The sequence below is a fragment of the Notamacropus eugenii genome, chromosome 3 (assembly GCF_028372415.1).
Source record: "Notamacropus eugenii isolate mMacEug1 chromosome 3, mMacEug1.pri_v2, whole genome shotgun sequence".
NCBI classification, from domain to species: Eukaryota; Metazoa; Chordata; class Mammalia; order Diprotodontia; family Macropodidae; genus Notamacropus; species Notamacropus eugenii.
This window is the reverse complement of record NC_092874.1, coordinates 137,531,964-137,554,212: the sequence shown is the minus strand read 5'-3', so window position 1 is coordinate 137,554,212 and position 22,249 is coordinate 137,531,964. Positions and strand designations below refer to the sequence as shown.

The 22,249-nt window shown below is 38.1% G+C and overlaps 1 long non-coding RNA gene across 1 annotated transcript in view; it reads left to right on the top strand.

Annotated features, from left to right (window-relative positions):
• The window catches only part of LOC140533350 (uncharacterized), a 69,617-nt gene extending 47,644 nt beyond the window's left edge, over positions 1–21,973 (top strand). Inside the window, exon 4 of the long non-coding RNA XR_011976884.1 lies at positions 21,891–21,973. This is a non-coding gene — a long non-coding RNA (uncharacterized lncRNA). The remainder of the gene's footprint in view (positions 1–21,890) is intronic.
• The last annotated feature ends 276 nt before the right edge of the window (positions 21,974–22,249 follow it).

Genomic DNA, 22,249 nt, shown 5'->3' with positions numbered 1-22,249 from the left:
ATGCAATAAGGACATTCTCTTTACTAAATCCAGGCCAATTCCAATATTCTGTGACTCATGAATTATGCTCAAGTATCATCAACTTTGAGAAGGAACCAAAAATTAGGTAAAGTTGTGAAAAGTCACTGTATTTTTTTAACCTAGCTATTACAGAAATACTTTTAAATGCTTTCCAGCAGAGCAAGATAATATAAAATTTCCAATACTGTCTTCAATTCTAGACAAGGGTACACTTAAAGAGTTATTAGCAACCTGCAAAGTGTGTTAAGTCTGACATTCATGATGTCTCAGTTATTAAATAGATACTGGTACATGTACTGATTTTCTTATAAAAGTTAATAATGATAATGACCTTTCCTCTTAGAATCAGGTTTTTCTAGACTGAAAACACAGGTAGATTTATAGAATTGGATGCTAGACACAAACTGCAAATGACTGTTGGGTTTTTAGAGAGAGCTTAAAATGATTTTTCCACATGTTAGGCACTGATCATTGGTATGTTCATTGTGATCATATGGTATCTATGATATCTTTGAATCTTTGCATATGGAATATAATAGTACACACAATGTCTTCTGTGGTTTGTCTTTCTCTCCAGTTGCATCATTCCATTTAGGTGGCTAATATACCACAGGAGTCTATTAGGGAGAGAACAGATAAAACAGTTTCTCCCTATTCATATGTCACTCTGCCTGAACAAATAATTTTCATACAAATGTTTATGACCCCATAGAATAGGACCATGGCAATTTTTATTCACTAGAGTGAGGAGAGTGTGGCTAACATGTTGCTACTGTTTTTTTAATGGGCAGAGAATTTGCAAGCCATATCTCACTATGCCTACATTCATCTTTGTAGAATGTTACTAAAATTCCCCAGCTATAGACCACTTGTATGGACTCTTTATTTTCTATTTAGCCCTTGCACTTGGGTTGTATGAACTCTAGCTTGACCTAGCACTGAATCCTGTTTATTTTACAAGGCTTGGACCACACCCTCTTTACACAAGAGAGTTCTTTCCCTTGGGCTTCTTAAATTGGCTTATAATCACCTGAAAACAAAGATCCAGTGCTCTCCCTAAGGAGAATGACTATAATATTATTATCCTTGATAGACAGATAAGAAACCAAACTCCTTAACATAAACTCCATTCACAGTTCAAGGTTAAGGTCATATCTGGGGAGTACAAATGAACTGACCATTCCTTGGTTAATTTGTTTATTTCAAATATGGTAAAAGCACATATGAGGAGATATCTGATCTTATCACTACATATTACTAAGTCATTGGAAATGCTTGAAATTATAAATTATTATCTCCATAGCCATTTTGCCTATCTTAACCAAATCAGAACCATTTTGCTATGGGACAATAAATTTTAATCAATCATTAACAAGGTTAAAAAGTAGAAGTAAATTATAGAACTGTCAAATGAAGATTAAGGACAAAATGGTGAGGATTAGCATCCTATTTCCATTTTATTGTGTTCCATTTCTTTAAAAAGAAAAGAGACGATCAACTTCTTCATATCACAGTATTTTATCCCTGCAAAAGTCATTCTGGCTAACTCCACTTTAGAAATCCCTGCGGTGTACACTTAGAGGAACTCCAAAGGAACAAAACACTAACAGAAATTTAAAAGGAATGAAAGAAGTCACATTGAACTACAGTATCCTTCTGCCTTTTCAAATACTCCTCCCCCTTAGTTAACATGACCTTTCAACCATTAAGGGGGAACCCTGGAGTGACACTGTCTCTCACTAATACTCTTGGACATAAAGATGTAAGGTAACTACACTTCAGCACTTCTTGGTGACTAGAGAAGATATCTAGTGAGTCCTCAGCAATTGTCGCTGAAAAATCAATGCCACATGACTCTGGAGAAGATGCTTTTAATATTTACTGTTGTCAGTCAATCCATAAACAAGCACTTTTAAAGTACCTCCAGTGTGGTGTAAACACGCCACAAAGACAACAGTGAAATAATCTCTGCCCTGAAGGAGCTGGCATTCAGTTGTTGTTGTTCATATTTCATATTGCAGTCATATCCAACTCTTTGTGGCCTCATTTATGTTTTTCTTCTCAAAGATATTAGACTGGTTGTCTTTTCCTTTTCCAAATGAGAAAACTGAGGCCAACAGAATTGAATGACTTGCCCAAGGTCAGTAAGTCACCCAGATAGTAAGTATCCGAGGCCAGATTTGAACTCAGGAAGATTTATCTTCCTGACTCCAGGTCTGATGCTCTATCCTCTACACCACCTAGCTGTTCAACATTCTAATAGGTAAGACAAAATGTATACCTACAAATGTATGCATAATAAATCAAGGTTTTTAGAAAGCAGCCAAGTACTAGTAGCAATTGGGATCAGGAAAGACTTCACATAGAAGGTGGTGTTTGAGCTAAATTTTGAAGGAAACCAGGCATTTTGAGATGTGGAAATGAGGATAGAGTGCATTGCATGCCTTGGGGACAGCCCATGAAAAAAATTTCTATTATAAAATGGGAGTACCTCTCAGGGTTGTTGTGTGGATAAAATGGGATATTATCTGTAAAGTTCTTTATAAAACTTAAAGCATAATGTAAATACCAGTGATGATGATGGTGATGGTGATGGTGATGGTGATGGTGATGGTGATGATGACAACAGATGGAACACCACTTGGATAGGACAACGAGTAGACCAACATGACTGGACCCAATAGAATGTATGCTCCATGAAGGCAAGGACTATTTTTATCTTGTTTCCCCCAAAAGTATCGGTATTCCTTGAATATAATATAAGATTAACAGATGCTTGCTGGGTCATCTTGTATGTATTTCCATTTTAAAGGAAATGTTTTCAGTGTTGAGCAACATGAGTGTGCCACACCAGCCTCCTTGTACTCCAGATATTCAAGGCACTATGACTTCATCTATGTCGGGAACCCCTTTTGGTCTAGCCTTATGATTCCTAGGAAAAAAATCATCTTTGAGAAAAAGGAAGCAAAGGGAAGGTACAGATAGAGTAGAATCCTAAATATATTCTTTTTTGTCTCAAAATTCCTCATATTGTTCTGATGTGAGAAAATTAGGAAAGGATTTTAGGTTTTTTTAAGCAGTTGTGCAGGCTTATATTATTAAAAGTAGACAGAAAGCAAACCATGTTGGCTAACTCCTTCAACAGTTTGTTTCAGGGTGTTTTTGGTAGGAAACCCTAGTATTCATGCTGTTAGGAGTTAAAGAAGTACTTTTGCCACTCTCCTCTCACTCTGCTCTCCCACAGTATTGGATTATTCACTGTTCTGCTCATGGAAAGCACATTTCCCATGCCCATGCCCTTGCATTGGCTCTCCTGTGCCTGGAACATACTCTTTCCTCACTTCTGCCTCTTGGAATCCTCGTTTTTCTTAAAAACTCAGTAAAGTGTTGCCTTCTTCAGGAAGCTCAATTGTTAGTTCATCTCCTCCCCAAATTGCCTTTTATTCTTTTTGTAGGTACTTGTCTGTGTCTATGTCTCCTTCATTAGAAAGCGAGCTTGTTCAGGGCAGAGACTGTTTTATTTCTTTATTTGTATCCTCAGCACTTAACATACTACCTGGCACCAAGTAAGTGCTCAGTAGATGCTGTGACTGATCAATCAACTGATTAAGACTGAATCAATTTTATGATACAGGTTGAAGCTTCTCTTTTTGGATAATGAGAGAAGGCCATGGTTAAAAAGTTCCCGCCTAGTTAGGGACTACAAACATTGAGTGTTAAGCCAGAATTGGTTGACTGAGATAGAGGCTCATAAGGGCCAAGGCCAGAAGTGGTATCCAGAGGAGAAGTAGAATCAGAAACAGTATGAAGAACAAAGTCCAACTGGGGAAAGTAAAGAGACTTAATCCAGAGTCCAGAGCATTGTACACAGAGGTCAGCAGCAAAGATATGCTTGACAAAAAATTTCCTTGCATTCAACATCCTTCAGGGATGTGTGAGTTTTTGCTTACAACTTCTCTTAATTAGGTCTTGTCATCACTACTTTTATGGTTCCCCAGCTATCAGCTCCAAGTAGTGGCAAACAACGTTAGACCTTCACTTTAACAATTTTCTTAAGGGAGATGAGGAATAATGGTGACACAGGCTCATAGTCTCCTAGATATAGAGCTTAAAGGGAAGTCATTGTGGTAAAGTCATTTCAATCACGTCCAACTCTTTGTGACTACATTTGGGGTTTTCTTGGCAAAGATACCAGAGTGATTTGCCATTTCCTTCTCCAGTTCATCTTATAGATGAGGAAATTGAGGCAAAAAGGTTAAGTGATTTGCCCAAGGTCACACAGCTATTAAGTATCTGAGGCAAGATTTGAACTCAAGTTACCCTGACTCCAGGGCTGGCACTCAATTCACTGTTACGCTGCACTGCCCAGGAAAGGAGGTCAGAAACCAGTTCCCCACTTTATAAATAAGGAAAATGAAGCCAGGGGAGTACTTTATACTAACATTCTTGAGTGACTTGCTCAGCACCACACAGTAAACTGAAATTTAACATCAGAAGTGAAATTTAAAGCCATGTCCTCTAAGTCCAGAATCCTTTCCACAATACTAATCTGTATTATAGCCACATATGTTGCATATAACTAATGAAAGCTGTAATGGACTCAGAGGAGGATTAAAGTGGAACTAAAAGAAAATTCAACCATTTTGATGAGTCTACAATAAATGATAAGTTCTTCATGTGGAATTGTTATGAAAAAAATGACTTCTTGATCAAGGCTTCTTTGTCACTTACCATGGAAAACAATTGCATTTCCATACTGAGTAACCTTGAATGAGCTATATTTTTTCTATATTTTGTTTTCCTATCACAATCAATTTCAGGCCATGAGATGTAGCATTTAGTGAGTTCTTTCATCAGAAAAATTCTCAAATGTGGATCTAATAAACTTATTCTGTAATAATAATGTGGTTTCTCTATAATCAAGATCTTTTATGGGAAGATAACTAAAATTTAAAATTTGAGAATGAATTGTATTTTTCAGGCAGTTTTTCTGTTTGATAAGAAGTGGCTGGGCGGCACAGTAGACAGAGTTCTGAGACTGAAATCAGAAGACTTCTCAAATTAAAATCCATCCTCAGATACTTACTAACTATATAAACCTGGATGAGTCACTTAATCCTCTATGCCTCAGTTTCCCCATCTGTAAAATGAGCTGGAAAAGGAAATGACAAACCACTTCAATATCTTTGCCAAAAAAACCCTAAATGAGATCACAAACAGTTGGATACACCTGAACAACAATATTCCCTGACATGACTTTTTCTATAATGCTGGGGTTACCTGTCTGCTGCATGAAGTCTGCTTCCAAAAATATTTTTCCCTGGTAAGACTTAGTCTAAGGTGTCACTGTCCACAAATTATCTAGCTTGGTCGACTTGCACTAAAAACTATTAACTGCAGTGTCAATTGTAAATAACTGGGTTGGACCCTTCCATTGTATTTCTAAGGCAGAATTACCAGAGGTGTTTCTTTCAATAGATCTACTTGCCAGATTCCAGGTTGTTCAGTGCCTCACCTTGAAGGGGTTTCCCAAAAAAATGGTGTTCAAATCCACTAGTGATAAGACTTACTAAAATTAGTATGACCTGAAGAATCTAATTAAGTTGGCTTTCCAGTATTTATTTCATATGGTGAAAACTGGTGTGAATCTTATGGTGCTAACTTTTTAGTCATAGGGTTATGGGAATAATATCAGGTCAGGACACCTGCAACTCCTATGAAAGAAAGTCTTGAAAATTTCAATTTTATCATACCATTAATTCTTTGTACTTTAGCAAAGCCTGGTAAGTGACATGGATAATGCAGTTTGTGCATATAAAGAAAACTTTTTGCCCAGATCATTGCATGCAATTGTATTCTGTATCTTGAACAAGTGCTGCTAGTTTTACAGTCAGGAAGGAGGCAGCTCTTGCTTATCATTGTTATGAAGACAACAGATGATCTCCATTTCATGAGGTTTCTTATAGCCAGTTTGTAAAAACAGAGTTAATGTAGGCTTCTGGAATGCACTTTTTGACCCAGGGCTAACAATGAAGATCTGACTGTGTTGCTGGAAGAGAGACTGAGAGAATCAGGTAAGATCTCTGCATGACAAAGAAGTAAAACTCAGGGGAGTTTATTCATGTGGGTGACTTTCTCTGGGTGTAGATGTTTGCATTCCCCTGTGTTGATTTATGTTGTGAGGCGAGTATCATACAGTGAACTTCCTGAAAGCTCCTAGAAGTTCTGAAGCAGTGTATGTCAAAGGACTTTGGACATTGCTAATAATGTTAATGGTGGTCATACCTTTGACAAGACTTTCTAAGTCCTTCTTGCTTTGGAATTTCTAAGTCCTTTGTTGCTAGTTTATTCCAGAAATCATGGGAGCCTTGCAGTTTATTGATCATCTGTAAATGGACAATAAAGTGGATTTGGTCACATTTGGGGTATCTAATAATGCTTTCAGTTATCCTACATTGCAGAAAGTTGTCTTTGGAAAACTTGATTGTGGTACAATGGAAAAACCACTGACTGGATTTGGGTAAATGTTTGCATCCTGGCTCTGCTACTTTAATACCTGTGTTATTATGGGCAAGCTATTTATTTTTTCTGATTCTCATTTCCTCTTTTGTAAAATGAGGATTTTCTCCAGAAACCTCAGTTTTCTCTTTGACTGACACTTTGGCACCCAGAGAAACTTCTTCCTTTGGGGTCCTCCTTTCTTGAAGGGTGATTTTCTCTCTAGGGCCACCATTTTAGAAAGGACCCCAGACTTGATTCACTTCATTCATGAGTGAGTTCTTAACAGAAATCTCCCTCTCTACTATATTGCCCTCTGATTAATCTCTTCTTGCCCCTTCCTCCTTTCCAGTTTCCATTTATTTATTCTTACTATATGTTCTCCACTATTAGAATGTAAGCTTTTGAGAATAAAGAATGTCTTGCTTTCTTGTATTTGTATTCACATTACTTAGCATAGGAGCTGGTAGAGTAAGCATTTAACAAATGCTCTCTCTATGTACTATCATGAGGAGATTGGATTAGAGTTTAGGGAAGGGGAGTCTGTGGCCTCGAGGCCACATGTAGTCTTCTGGATCCTCAAGTGTGGCCCTTTAACTGACTCCACATTTCACAGAATGAAAAGGCCACATGTGGCCTTCAGAGCACAGGTTCCACACCCTTGGACTAAATGGTCTCTAAAGATTCCTTCTAGCTCTGATTCTCTGTGTCAGTAATTCCAGTAATGATATTTGTCTATGAATCATGGGACATGAACATAGGTTTGGAGTAAATACTGTCTATGAAAGTATTTCTCTATGAGAAATTTTTAATGAGGTGTAGGCAATAATTGGAAAGGATAAGAAGCATGAATTGATTATGATTTCACAGGTGGAGCTAAGACCCCCAAACTCGGCTGAAACTCCTTTCTTTAAGATCAGAGCTGAGTTCTTTGGTGCTAAATCTATTAGCTTTTTCCTCAGCTTTCTTGAACTCTGGAACTTTGGCACTACTGACCACCCTTTATTAAGCATCACTATCTCTTTCTTGAGTTTTTCCTGCTCTGTTGTGGTTCTCTTCCTATTTTTCAGGCTTTTCTTTCTCAGTCTCTGTTGCAGGTTCATCATCCATTTATTACCCTTTGTACCAGGGGAATCTATCCTGGACTCAGTCTTTTCCTTTTCTATTTTTCTGTAAGCCCGTTTTTTACATTTTACAATTTATTAAGTACTCTTTATTTTTCAGGTTGTATTTCTTTTTAATATAATATATTTATTTTTAGTTTTCAACATTCACTTCCATAAGATTTTGAGTTTTAAATTTTCTCCTCCATCCTCTCTTCCCCTCTCCCCAAGATAGTGAGCAAGCTTATATAGGTTCTATTTATACATTAATTTTAAACATATTTTCACATTAGTTATGATGTAAAGAAGAATTAGAAATAATGAGAAGAACCATGAGGAAGAAGAAACAAAATAAAACAGCAATAGAAAAGGAGAGCAAATAGTATTTCTCCATCTGCATTCAAAGTTCTTTCTCTGGATGTGAACAGCACTTTCCATTGTGAGTCTTTTGGTACTGACTTAGATCCTTTCATTTCTGAGAAAAGGTAAGTCTATCAGAGTCAGTCATAGCACAATGCGGCTGTGGCTGTGTACAGTGTTCTCCTGGTTCTGCTTGTTTCACTCAGCAACAGTTCATATAACTCTTTCCAGATTTTTCTGAAGTTCTTCTGCTCATCACTTCTTATAGTACAAGAGTATTCTGTTACATTCTTATATCACAACTTGTTCAGCCATTCCTCAGTTGATGGACATCCCTTCATTTTCCAGTTCTATGCTACCACAAAAAGAGCTACTATATTTTTGTGCATGTAGGTTCTTTTCCCATTTTTACGAACTCTTTTGTATACAGTAGTATAGAAGTGGTTTTTCTGGGTCAAAGGGTATGCACTGTTTAATAGTCATTTATGCATAGTTCCAAATTGCTCTCCAGAATGATTGGATCAGTTCACAACTCCACCAACAATGCATTAGTGTTCCAATTTCTCCACATCTCCAACATTTATTATTTTTCTCTTTTGTCATGTTAGTCAACCTGATAGGTGTGATGTAGTACCTAAGAGTTGTTTTGATTTACATTTTTCTAACCAGTGATTTAGAGCATTTTGTCATATGACTATAGACAGCTTTAATTTCTTCCTCTGAAAACTGCCTGTTCATATCCTTTGACCATTTATCAATTGGGGAACAACCTGTGTTCTTATAAATTTGACAGTTTTCTATATATTTTAGAAATGAGGCCTTTATCAGAGATACTAGCTATAAAAATTGTTTCTGAGTTTTCTGCTTCCCTTCTAATCTTGGTTGCATTGGCTTTGTTTGTGCAAAAACATTTTCTCTTTATACTCTATTGGTCATCTCATTAGTTCCAATGCACAATTTTCATCTCTTTGCCAGTGACTTAGAAATCTGCTTATCTAGGCGCCATCTTTCTCTTCAGTTCTAGTTCTACATCTCAGCAGCCTTCTTGACATTTGTACCTGGATGTGCCATAACCATCTCAAATTCAACATAGCCAAAGAGAAATCATTATCTGTTCTCTTAAATTCATCCCTTATCTTGCTTGCCTATTTTGTTAAGGGGCACTTCAATTCTTCCATTTACCCATTTTTATTAACCAGGATCCTTGATCTCTCATTCTCTTTGACCCTCTCACATGTCCAAACATTTACCAAATTCTGTCAGTTTTAGATCTCAACTTCTCTCATATTTGTCTTGTCTCTACTCACTCCACAATTATTATAGGTCAGGCCCTTCTGGCCTTGTCTGGATTGCTGCATTAGTCTCGTATTTTGCCAACTTGATATTCTTCATATATGAGCATTTCTCCTCCCCCGTTTGAGAAGCTTCAGTGGTTCCCCATTGTACTTAAGACAAACTCCTCTGTATGGCTTTTTAAGTCCCTCAGTATCTATCTCCATCTTGTATTTCTAGGCTGATTACATATTATTCTCCCTCATACACTAAATAATCTCACCAAATTGTCCTACATTTTAACTCCCCCTGAGAAGGTTGCTCATGCCTGGAATGCTCTCCCTCCTCACCTCTAGTTCTTGAATACTAATCCTTTAAACAGTTCAACTCAAGTGCCATGTCCTTCAAGGTGCCTTTCCTGATTTCCCTGGTGGTTAGTGAACTATCCCCAAATGACTATTTATTTTATTTGTATATTTCTTGATTATGTTTATCTCTGAACATAGTGTAACCCCCTAGTAAAAAGTTAAGTTCTTTGAAAGCAGGGACTATCATACTTCTGTCTTAGTTTCTAGAACATCCAGCAAAGTATCTGATATGTAGCAGGCAATTTTAATAAATTCTTGTTGAATTGGTTCATGAGATAAATGATCATTTTATCACCATGTATGACAGAAGACTTAGAAAGGAGGGAGAGAGAAGGGGCTTCTTTGATAGGTGGTTCCCATGCCCTGCATGTCACATGTCTAAGGAAATTAATAGATTGAATGACTGGCTACCTGTTTAACAGCTAATTAGTTGTAAGTTTCTAGCTGAGATTAGAACCAGATTTTTTTGATTTCTGAGTCTATTTCAACTACAATAATAAAATAGAAATGACGTTTTTGGATTCTTTGTTGTTCCCCCAACTATCCTTTACTTCTACTCCTAGCTCTCCCTCTCTTGCCAGTAATATGCTACATTTTGATATTCCTAACTTCTTTCAAGGTTCACCCCAACTGCCATCTTTCTTAATTCCTCCTAGTAGTTAGTCTTCTCCTCTAGAAAAATATTAATTTGTTGTAAATTTTCTTTCTAGCACCTAGTACGATGGCATAAATGTGGCAGGATGTGATTGTAATGAGTTGTGTTATCCATTGTGCCCCTTTCTTATTTTGAATTTGGGGGCCTAAAGGACTGTTATAGAGAATTTAAATCCACTCCAGAAATGATTAAAGTTACCAATTCTGCTGAACACTTAAACAGTTTGGGCACATTAGTATAATTATTTCAAAATAATATGTCAAAATTTTGAAAGCTCTCAATAGTTTAGAGGAAGTAAGAAAAAAGGAACAAATGATGCTTTCAATTTTAAGTGACTAGAGAATTTAAAAATAGGGAATGTTATCTTTGAGAAGCTAACTTCTTGTTTTGGCTCTAATAAGAAACATTTTGAGATTTGAAACCTTTCTGCAGACTTTGAAAACTGCCAACTATTATTAATCATTGATATTTATATAATGTGTAACATTAGCACATCTTAGAAAAACATGTCTATGTGCCTTACTTTCTGTTATGCCAGATTATTTTAATTATTTCACTCTGACAAAATGGCAGGCTTGGAATTTTAAATTTGGATTTGCTGCTCTTTTAATTTTTAAAAATTGAAGTCATATAACTGTAACTCTGGTATTAAGTTAAGTACAGAGGATAGATAGAAATTTTCAATGTTTTGAAATTTGGTGCACCAAATTTCAGTGATTTGGGAGTTTTTTTAGTCTAATGAGGAGCTACTTAATGACATTTATAACCTGTCTAATACTGATAAGAATGAGAAGACTCAGTAGACGCAAACTTTTTCTGATTGTTATGGCATTAGCAAAAAATTTAATAGGAAAGTGGATTGAGATGTTTGCCAAAAGTGAAGTATAAATCTTCTGATGATTTTAATACTTGCTATCCCTGCTTCCAATGACCTTAGGCAATTAGGAATTGACTGTGTCATGGTGCTGAGCACCTAGACTATAGGTAGTCAGTGATGATAGTGGTGGTAAGGCTGAGAAGGCCTCATGATCATTTATTTATTTTGCAGTTTGCCTACATTGTGCTCAAAAGCATTATACCATGCCTATTTATTTCTGTCTGGTATTTCAAGAGAGAAGGAACTGCTTTGATAGGTGGTTCCTGGACTACAGGCGTTAAGTAGAAGTATGTGCTTGTGCTCTCTTCATTATGTAAATAATTTTTCAAAGCCAAAGACTGGTCTGAAAACTGACCTCTCTTCTGATACTTACACTACCCTGATGCAGTCCCTCATCACTTACAACTAGACAACTGAATAATCTGCTGTTTGATTTCTCTACCTTGCATCTTTCCTCATGCCAGTCTATATATCCTTAAATCAGAAGCTTAAGTGATGTTTCTAAAACATAAGTCTAACCATGTGTCTCATGAGTGAGTGCGTGTGCGCGTCCATTTTCAGATTCCTGCATTTCCACTGGCTCTTCCCCCTCCTCACCTCTTGGTTTCCTTCAAGCCTCAGCTAAAATCTCTCCTGCAAGAAGTCTTTTCTGGTTCCTCTTGATGTTAAGACCTTCACTTTGAGATTATCTCCAGTTTCTCCTGAATAAATCCTATTCATACATAGTTGTTTGCATATTGTTAGATTGTGAGCCCCTTGAGGGCAGAGACATGATTCTGCCTTTCTTTATATCCCCAGCATTTAGCAAGGTGTAATGAGTACATAATAAATCTTATTGATTTAATATACAGAGATACTACTAATGTTATTTCTCATAGGATTGGTTTTGGTAAAAAGAACCAAGACTGGGGGGCGGAGCCAAGATGGCGGAGTAGAAAGACGCACATACACATAGCTCTGAACCCACAACCCATAGAATGGCTACAGGGAAGTAACTCACGGCGAATTCCGCACCCAGAGGCCACGGAACATAGGAGCGAGGGAGATTTCTGTTCCAGAGAGACCTGCAAACCTCTCGCGGGGGGTCCTTCGCGCCGCGGACTGGGCGCCGGGACTGGGAGCTGAGTGCAGCCCTGCCGCGGCCGCGGCACCGAGAGGAAAAGATCCGAGCAGGCTTCACAGACAGGATCTCCAGCGGCCACGCGGGTCCCTCCACCCACAGAGGGATCTGCAAACCTCTCGCAAAAGGTCCGTCGCGCTGCAGACACAAAGCCCAGCCCAGACCCGCTGCAGCCACGGCTGCAGCACCGAGAGAAAGAGATCTGAGCAGGCTTCAGGGTCGGGATCTCCAGCGGCCGCACAAGTCCCTCCACCCACAGGTGACAGGGGTGGGTGAGAGAGTCTCTTTGGCGGGTCGAGAGGGGAGTGGGGTGCCCCCATAATTCAGGCCCCCCCCTGGAGGTAGAAGCTGAGAGGCGGCTGCAGACAGGGGCTCCCCAAGCGGACGGGAGCTTGAATCCATTGCGGAAGGTCTGCGCATAAACCCCCTGAGGGAACTGAGCCTGAGAGGTGGCCCTGCCCCGATCTCAGCACCAGATCATAATCTCATACTGAATAGCAGCCCTGCCCCCGCCAAAAGCCCTGAGGCTGGAAGCAGCATTTGAATCTCAGACCACAAACACGGGCTGGGAGGATCAGGAGGTGAGGTGGTTGTGAGGAAAATATTCAGAGGTCAAGTCACTGGCTGGGAAAATGCCCAGAAAAGGGAAAAGAAATAAGACTATAGAAGGTTACTTTCTTGGCGAACAGGCATTTCCTCCCTTCCTTTCTGATGAGGAAGAACAATGCTTACCATCAGGCAAAGACACAGAAATCAAGGCTTCTGTGTCCCAGCCCACCCAATGGGCTCAGGCCATGGAAGAGCTCAAAAAGAATTTTGAAAATCAAGTTAGAGAGGTGGAGGAAAAGCTGGGAAGAGAAATGAGAGACATGAAGTCAAAGCATGAACAGCAGATCAGCTCCCTGCTAAGGGAGACCCAAAAAAATGTTGAAGAAATTAACACCTTGAAAACTAGCCTAACTCAATTGGCAAAAGAGGTTCAAAAAGCCAATGAGGAGAAGAATGCTTTCAAAAGCAGAATTAGCCAAATGGAAAAGGAGATTCAAAAGCTCACTGAAGAAAATAGTTCTTTCAAAATTAGAATGGCACAGATGGAGGCTAATGACTTTATGCAAAACCAAGAAATCACAGAACAAAGAGAGAAGAATGGAAAAATGGAAGATAATGTGAAATATCTCATTGGAAAAACAACAGACCTGGAAAATAGATCCAGGAGAGACAATTTAAAAATTATGGGACTACCTGAAAGCCATGATCAAAAGAAGATCCTAGACATCATCTTTCATGAAATTATCAATGAAAACTGCCCTGAGATTCTAGAACCAGAGGGCAAAATAAATATTCAAGGAATCCACAGAACACCGCCTGAAAGAGATCCAAAAAGAGAAACTCCTAGGAACATTGTGGCCAAATTCCAGAGTTCCCAGGTCAAGGAGAAAATACTGCAGGCAGCTAGAAAGAAACAATTCAAGTATTGTGGAAATACAATCAGGATAACACAAGATCTAGCAGCCTCTACATTAAGGGATCGAAGGGCATGGAACAGTATATTCCAGAAGTCAAAGGAACTAGGACTAAAACCAAGAATCACCTACCCAGCAAAACTGACTATAATACTTCAGGGGAAAAAATGGTCTTTCAATGAAATAGAGGATTTTCAAGTATTCTTGATGAAAAGACCAGAGCTGAAAAGAAAATTTGACTTTCAAACACAAGAATGAAGAGAACCATGAAAAGGTGAACAGCAAAGTGAGGTCATAAGGGACTTACTAAAGCTGAACTGTTTACATTCCTACATGGAAAGACAATATTTGTACTCTTGAAACATTTCAGTATCTGGGTACTGGGTGGGATTACACATGCACACACGCTCACATACACAGAGACAGAGTGCACAGAGTGAATTGAATAGGATGGGATCATATCTTTAAAACAAAATGAAATCAAGCAGTGAGAGAGAAATATATTGGGAAGAGAAAGGGAGAAATTGAATGGGGCAAATTATCTCTCATAAAAGAGGCAATCAAAAGACTCATTAGTGGAGGGATAAAGAGGGGAGGTGAGAGAAAAACATGAAGTCTACTCTCATCACATTCCACTAAAGAAAAGAATAAAGTGCACACTCATTTTGGTAGGAAAACCTATCTTACAATACAGGAAAGTGGGGGATAAGGGGACAAGCAGGGTGGGGGGGATGATAGAAGGGAGGGCATGAGGAGGAGAGTGCAATTCGAGGTCGACACTCATGGGGAGGGATAGGATCAAAAGAGAATAGAAGTAATGGGGGACAGGATAGGTTGGAGGGAAATATAGTTAGTCCTATACAGCACAACTATTATGGAAGTCATTTGCAAAACTACACAGATTTGGCCTATATTGAATTGCTTGCCTTCCAAAGGGAAGGGGTGGAGAGGGAGGGAGGTAAAGAAGGTGGAACTCAAAGTGTTAGGATCAACTGTCGAGTAATGTTCTTGCCACTAGGAAATAAGAAAAACAGGTAAAGGGGTATAGAAAGCTATCTGCCCCTACAGGACAAAAGAGAAGATGGAGACAAGGGCAGAGAGGGATGATAGAAGAGAGAGCAGATTGGTCATAGGGGCAATTAGAATGCTTGGTGTTTGGGGGGGGAGGGGATAAAAGGGGAGAAAATTTGTAACCCAAAATTTTGTGAAAATGAATGTTAAAAGTTAAATAAATAAATTTAATAAAAAAAAAAAATAAAAAAAAAAAAAAAAAAAAAAAAGAACCAAGACTGAGCAAATAGAGCAAGAACTGTGATGGAGAATGGGAAATCTTGGTGGTGACTACAATCTCTCATTGAGTGTTCAATGAGACACTTCATATTGGGTTGGGGTGACTAAATTTTTTTTTCAGTTCTTCTCATGCTTCTGACAACTAATATCGGAGATTACCCTAGTGCCTTACTTAGTAATATCATACAGTTGGGGTGAAGCTGGCAACTTTTGTCCTGAATTTCTATACCTATGTCCAAACTTCTGCGGTCCTTTAAACCAAAGGATTCAAACGGTGATGCCAGCAGCATTCCCCAGTGCACCTGAACCAGATTTAAATATAATTGGGAAACATTTAACAAGAAGTAAAAAAATACAATAGAATGTAGAGATGTTAATGTGTGGTTTTCTAAATTAGTATGTAGCCCATAGGGATCTTTGAGTACGGTTTAGTGACCTCTGTTTCTATTTCAGTTTGACATTACTTTTTTACATTTTTCTCATGTTTCATTCTAAGAGGTGTCATAAAAATAGGAATTGAAATGGTTTGGATAATAAAGAGGACAAAAGAAGGCACAGGGAGCACTAGTGATGATGTTCTGTTGGCTTTAGAATACTGAACTAGAAATAATGAGTGCCAGTTGGAAAAGGCAAATTATGGCTCTATATAGACTGCCTAACAATTTGGTTGTCCAACTCTTTGTGATCCCATAGACTACAGCACACTAGTTCCTTCTATCCGCCACTATCTCTCAAAGTTTTTCCAATTTCATGTTTGTTGTTTCCATGATCTTATCTAAATATCTTATCCTCTGCTGTCCCCTTTTCCTTTTTCTTCCCTAACATCAGAGTCTTTTCCAAGGGGTCACATCTTATTATGTGGCCAGAGTATTTAAGCTTCAGTATTTGACCTTTGAGGGGATAGCATGAATTAACTTTTTTAAGTATTGGCTGATATGACCTCCTTGACTCTCAAAATCTTCTTCAGCACCACAATATGAAAGTGTCGATTTTGTGCACTTGGCTTTCCTTATAGTCTAACTCTCACAGCCATACATTGCTACTGGAAAAACCATAACTTTGACTATATGGACCTTTCTTGACAAGGTGATGTCTCTGCTTTTTAAAAATACTATACAAATTTGCGACAGCTTTCCTTCTAAGGATCACATGTCTTTTAATTTCATGGCTGTAGTCACAGTCTACAATGCTCTTTGAGACCAAGAATACAAAATCTGACACTGCTTCCTTCCATTTCTTATCCCTCTATTTGACAGTAAGTATCTATCCTAAAGTTACACAGGATGCCACAGGAGGCAGTATATTTCCCTTTCCCTGGAGGGAGGTCTTCAAAAAATACTGGATCTCCATTTGTCTGAGCCATTGTAGAAAGGGCTCTTTTTCGGGCTCAGTTTGGTCAGATGACCCTCTCAAGTCCCTTTTGACCTTGAGATTTTGTGATTTTTTTTTTTTTTGAGGAATCAAACTGCTGCCTTCACCAAGCAAACTTAAGCACTTCTGTGGTTTCCTTTCTGAAGAAAATCAAGAATCTTTTCCATATATTTCTAGGTCTCTAGAGCATTATTAGCTTAAGAAACTTTCTGAGAGTCTATATTTCCTCCATTCTGAGTCTTTTCCTAATGGGAAAAGGCCAAGAATTATGAATGTACTGTCACCTCTAGATTATCTAAATTCACCATATACATTAAGCATTTTCATGATCCTGTGGAGTATCTTGATTCTGACAGGGATTATTGAGACTGAAAGGAGCTCCTAGGATCCTTTATGTTGCAGTAGAGGTGGGCTATTGTGTGAACTGTTCTCATCATTTATCACTGGGCTTTGTCGTCTGACTGTCCTCAAAAGACTGAGCAAGATTTCTCTACTCTATAAAAGTCCAGAGGTCAAATGATTATTAAATAGATATATTTTATTAGCAATCTGTTCATTCACCAATCTGGGGAAAAATAGTAACCCCAAAGTAAGAATGTTCTTCTGCTAATACATTTTGGATTTGGGCCATTTCTATCATGCTCTTTTGATGAGACTCTCAATTATTTTTTTCCTAAGACTTTGGTTCCAATTAAGTTCTATATCCATTCTAAGCAAGAGGTTTTCCTCTTCATTTTAGGAATTTTGCATGTTATAAAGAAAGCACTCATAACCTTTGTTTTTAGAATTGAATCAGAAATACAGATACTGTGTAACTATAAAATAAATACATACATATGTATATTACAGTTTCTAGCTATAAAGAGATGCTGTTTTTTCTTAATGAGATGAAAAAATATTTTACACTGGGGAAAAAAGCACAGGAACTTTATTTTGCTAAATGAAGGTCCCAAGCCACGCAATTTTAGAGTCTAGTTAGAAGCTCTGAACCTGTGAATTTTAAGCTGACTTTTAAAGAAGACAAAACAAAACCACTTGCCTATTGTATTTGGGAAATGGATATAAAGTAGCTTTTTGACAATTCATAAAATATATAGTAAAAATTTATGGCATGCTTCTGTATCAGTCACAGCAAATCCTTGTTTATTTAAAACTTAATAACTTCATTTTAATGTCAACACTAATTGAATTGTCAAGGGAGGGAAAAGCTATTCCTTCATTCTAAGGGTTCTCTTCAAAGAATCTCCCTGTTTCCATCTTCTATAAAGAGAAACATAAATTAATGGAGAACACATACAAAAGCTAATAATTTCAGAATTTTAGAAACTTCCCTATCATGTAGCATCCTTTGTTCTGGGTACTAGCAATGTAAAGAAAAAAAGAAATGGGGGAAAAAGTCTCTATCCTCAAGAAACTTACCTTCTGCTGTAGAAAACTGGTATATATGCAGGTAGATAAATGCAAAATATATATAAAGTCATGGGGAGGTAGAGGAAACAATGACATAGAAATAGTTTTTATACGCAAATAAAGCCTCCTAAAATTGGAAGGGAAAGAGAGTTTCGTTTGCATCTTTTCCCTGTTCTCTGTTTCAGTTTCAACCTGGGGCACTTTGTGCCTCGGGGCCTCTAACCCATGACCCTGACCTTTTGCTCCCAACCTCTCAGTACTTCAGATTGGTTTTGTCTGCTCTTACCAGTGAAGCACCTTAATCTTGTGAGACAGATTTATTTAATAAGAAACACATTATTTCCAAATGGCACTCACCCTCTCAGAAGTTTAAATAATCAACCCAAACTTTACCCTCTCATTGACCTTGCTTTTCCTTGCAAGAGTCCAGCTCTCAATAAAACATCCTGACAATCTGCACCAGAGAGTCATTCTTCTCACCTGCCTATGTAACAGTAGTACACACTTATAATAAATACTTGGTATGTGTGCAGTTGTGAAAGTGTTCAGACTTACATAGAGTTTCTCGGTTTATCTTTCAGCACAGGACTGTGGCTTCCAAATGTTCCTGACACTAAGACAGAGTTATGGTTTGTTTTAATATTTTAAAACATATCTTAAAGTACAACAAACTTTTGGTCATACACATGTGGATGGCCTGTTGTCTGTGGAGTGCTCTTTCCCTTTTGCCTTAGTTAGTAGGGCTTTATTTGAAAAAGAGAAAATTGTACTTTAAGAATTAGATTGCCTTCAAGTCGATGCTCCTCTTGCTAATACAGCTTCCGACTCCTCCATACCTTAGATGGAAATCTTTGTGTGTTGCTGTGTCCACAGAAATTCATCATAGCAAACTTATGTTCACATTAAAATGTAATTTCCATTAGGTTAAATCTGCTGTAATAGTCAGGTTCGTGCAGGTTTTTTGTTTTGTTTTGTTTTGCTTTTTTTGGGGGGGAAGTTCTTTTTTTTCTGGTTTTTTGGCACCTACTCTGTGCTAGGTCCTGTGTTAAGGGCTAGGGATACAAAGATTTAAAAAAACAAGTCCCTGATTTCAAGAAGTTCACAATCTAACGGGGGGGGGGGGGGGAGGGGGGGGACGACAACATGCCGAGCATACAAAATATTGACAGGATAAATTAGAGATAATCCCTTAGGCAAGGGATAAGCATTAGGGAGGATGGGAAAGGCTTCTTGCCCAAAGAAGGTGCTGTTTTAAAGGGAAGCCAGGAGACAGAGATGAGGAGGGAGAGTATTCCAGGCATGAAACACTGGACTGGTGGTTCAAATACTGCCTCAAGCACTTAAGAACAATATAACCTGGTGGAGTCCCAGTGTCTCAAAGGGTTTTATTATCTCCAATTCTTAATTTCCTTGTCTGTAAAATGAGAGAGTTGGACTCAGTAGTCTTCAAGGTCTTTTTTGGCTACTGTATCTATGAGGCTGTGAACCACCCAGGGCTATTCTAGTGAAAGTGGATCAGTTTGGATCTAGGGAAAGAATGCTGTCATTCAAGTCTCATAGGTGCCACTTTGAGTTAGTGCCCAGTGGATTAGAAGTAAGGCCCCCTCTACCAAAGGACCTTCTTGAATACTGAGTTTTCTGACTCTTCCCTTCCCCAGGATAGTGGCTCAGTTGCATTTTTAATAGTATAACTCTTTCCTCACCTTTTCCATTAGAACCTCTAATGTCTCCTGTTGCCAAGTGTTGAAATTCATACCATCTAGTTGAAAGTTTAGCACAGAATAACAGGGAAAATACACATTTTGTTTCAGTTTGGAAAAATTGCTCATAGCCCCTCTGTAAGACTAATCTTTAAACGTGAATCTGGAAGAAAGGTTACCATCCTGAACTTAAACAAAAATAGCTGTTAAGAGATGAATGCAATGATGAGGGCTTTCTGAGGTGGGGTCAGCTCGGTGACTTTTGACCACCTAGAAGGTACAAGCTGTGAAAACACAAGCATTCCTTAGTTTTACTTATCAATTGGATGCCTAAGCCTGGATTCGCTTAAAAAAAAAAAAAAAAAAAACAACAACTTATTTTGGAACCAACAGCAACTGGTAAGTAAATGGATACCTGGGACTGATTGTCATCAGCAGCAGGATCCCCTGCATCTATGAGAATTACTGCTCTTGTTCACAAGAGTATGTTTATAATACAGCTAAAATTGCCTGGCAAAGGAAGCTTTGAGGAGACTGTGGAGCAAGGGTGGAAATAGATAAGAACATGACATGAAAAAGATGATTCTTTGGTTAAAGTTCCTTTGGGGGAAAATTTTGAAAAATATTCCACTTTTTAAACATCTTCCCCACTGTATTAAATGTTTCCCATTCTTTACCTCCCTTGGTTTCGTGTTTTTTTTAAGGACACAGAATAAAGCTAGAAACGGAATTATTTTTTTTTCCTAACATAGCAACTGTCTGCTTAATCTGAGTCTTAGTTCTAAATCTGGCATACTATTTAACCTCAAAATGTAACTTGCTTGCAGTCTGCCTCAGTTTACTGGGTAAAAATTTAAATTATGTTGTATTTTGCTCCCAGCAATGTTAGAAATGAGTAATGATGCAAATAAAATCCTTTAAGCTTTCCAAAAGAAAGACACCCTAGATATACCCACCAGGTGCAACAGTAAGGATTTGTGACCATTTCTACTACAATTCCAGTGTCATTTCTTCTGATTTACTATGGAGACCCAAATCTTAACTTGGGATGAGTTGGTTTAAAAAATGCAAAAAAGTATTATTTCTTTGCCAAATATTCCCACGAGTAGTTCTATTTAAAATGGGTTAGTATTTGAGAAATGAAATTCAATTCAACAAACATGTGTGTGACTGTTTTCCTCACAGATTAACTAAGAGTATCTTCTGTTTAATTCAATGATTAGTCTCCTCCTTTTATACTATCCTTGCCATAGAAAATACTCCAAAGAAAAGAAACACAAGAAAAGTAAATAAGTATAACTACCATGAAAATAACTAAGTAGTGAAGTAAAATAACTAAGTAGTGAAGTAAAACTCTTAAGTTTCTAAGGCTGTTGTTTAAATAAATTAAGAGGTAAAAGAACAAAGAGATCATGGGCTAAGGAGGATTTAAGGGCTAGCCATTTAAGCTGATCTTAAAGTCATAGAAAATGAAGGACAGAATTAACTTCATGTGAACTAAATCTGAGATTCTCCTGTAGGTAAAGCAATATTTTTGGAGGGTATGAGGAATAACAGTGGAGAATCACTGGAATTGGTAGAGGGAGCACAAGAGAAGATGAGCTAGCACCCTGCAGAGAAGGAGGAACAGTGTGTTCTTTAGCCTTCCAACAAGTATTGTTAAGTAGAATAAAAAGAGTTTGAGGAAGGGGTAATGGGTTTGGGAGATAAAATTGGTTTGGTTGTTGTCCTTCATTCTCAAAGAGGACCAAAATGACATCATTATGCTAGAGTCAGGTTACAGTGTGTTTGACTGTGACTGATCAGATCAGTACAACAGGTCGAGCACAAATAGTCCATGTGAACATTTGAGGTGAATTTTCTAAATTTGTGAATCCTGCATTTCCTTTGAGCTGTTTCAGTTGTGCTTTGCTCATAGAGCACAGTACCATCTCTGATGTGGTCCCGTGCCAGTGCCTCTCATGTCACACAATTTCAAAGTTTTTACGAGAGACTTGAGAGTGTCCTTGTATCGCTTCTTCTGACCACCATGTGAACACTTGCCCTGTGTGAGTTCTCCATAAAATAATCTTTTTTTGGCAAGTGCACGTTTTGCATTTGAACAATGTGACCAGCCCATCAGAGTTGCACTCTCTGAAGCAGAGTTTGAAGGGTTGGCAGTTTAGTTAGAGAAAGGACCTCAGTGTCTGTTATCTTATCCTGCCAGGTGATCGTCAGAATCTTCTAAGACAATTCAAATAGAAGCAATTCAGTTTCCTGGCATAGCACTAGTATATTCTCCAGGTTCCATGGGCATACAACAATGAAATCAGTACAACGGCTCTGTAGACTTTCAGTCTGGTAGTCAGTTTAATACCTTTTCTCTCTCATGCTTTCCTTCAGAGCCTCCCAAACACTGAGCTAACTCTGGAAATACATCAACCTCATTATCAATGTGTACATTCCTGGGAAGTACACTACCAAGGTAAGTGTACTTATCCATAGCATTCTAAACTTTTCATTTGATGTAACTGATGGTTCTACATATGGATGGTAGGATGGTGGCTGATGTAGCACCTGTGTTTTCTTGTTAATTATTAGGCCAAAATTAACACAATCAGCAGAGAATTGATCCATAATTTGTTGCATCTCTGCTTCAGAGACTGCACTGAGTGCATAGTCATCTGCAAACAGAAAGTCATGCACCAACACTCCCTCCGCTTTGGTCTTGGCTTGTAGTCTTTTCAAGTTGAAGAATTTAC